Raw genomic sequence first — 1170 nt, forward strand, 5'->3', positions numbered from 1 at the left:
GGAAGAAAAACGTTTGCTAAAGATTTATGGAGAAGAAGACAAAGAAAGAAAAGGGGCAAGTTTATATATAAACTCAACCGTCAGTAATTAAAAAGTGTAATGATGGAAAGCCTATAATAAAGGCAACTATCACTTCGTGAATAGTGGAGTTACAAAAGCCTTAGAAAAAGGCTGCAAAATCGCAGAACTAATGAGAAGACGACACGTATATGGTGCATTAAATAGAAGAGACAATTAAAGAGGCAATACTGTCATCGCATTGATTATGGCAAAAATTCCCTTTTTAATGAAGATTCACTTCCCAAATATTTAATTGATAAATAAATGGAAAGTGGGGGGACTATCTGTATTGGGAAAAAGTTGAATTTATATTGAAGATGACGTGGCGTGACACGTGGACTGGACAAATAGTCAAAGTATAACAATTAAGAAAAAGGTACGGGAGATGACAGGTACGAGAAGAGGAAGTGAAACAGGCACGAGAAGCAGTTTAGATACGAGTCTCGTATCAATTCGAGTCATTTAAAGCCAGTGGATCAAAAGGCATTGAAAACATGGATCTGAAGACAAAAAGGAGTCTAAATTCAGTATTAAATACCTGATACGTTAGAAAATTGGTATTTAATAGGAATGATTGTGTAACGTCTCATTTAATATCATTTATTGTCCATAATTGTCTCATTAAAGCTTAGGTTTCATTCTTTTATCTGGAATCAACTATAAAAGGAGGAAGTTGTATTGGGAAAAGATCATTGTTGACATCATACTGAAATAAAAACTTGTTCGCTGCTTTATTATTATTCTCAGAAAGCCTATTATTTTTTTTTGGTCTCTTGATTATCAGTAACCCGATTTTTCATCTCAAATTCTAGTTTTAACCGAAATTATATTTTTTGGTTAAACACTGTGGAACAAAGAGTAGTCACACATAGAGTGTGTATACCCTCTTGAATACAAAACTTCAGTCAATTTATCATACCACTGCCTGTTTGCCTGTTTCAGTCCATAAAGGGACTTGTTCAGCTTGCAAACTAAGTTTGGAGACTGCACCTCAAGGTCTGGAGGAGCTTGCATGTATACCTCCTCATGCATATCTCCATGGAGAAATGCATTGTTCACAACCAGTTGAGAGATTTGCCATTTCTTCTTTGCTGCTATGGCAATAAGTGA

The sequence above is a fragment of the Nicotiana attenuata genome, unplaced genomic scaffold (genome assembly GCF_001879085.1).
Source record: "Nicotiana attenuata strain UT unplaced genomic scaffold, NIATTr2, whole genome shotgun sequence".
In the NCBI taxonomy this organism is placed as follows: domain Eukaryota; kingdom Viridiplantae; phylum Streptophyta; class Magnoliopsida; order Solanales; family Solanaceae; genus Nicotiana; species Nicotiana attenuata.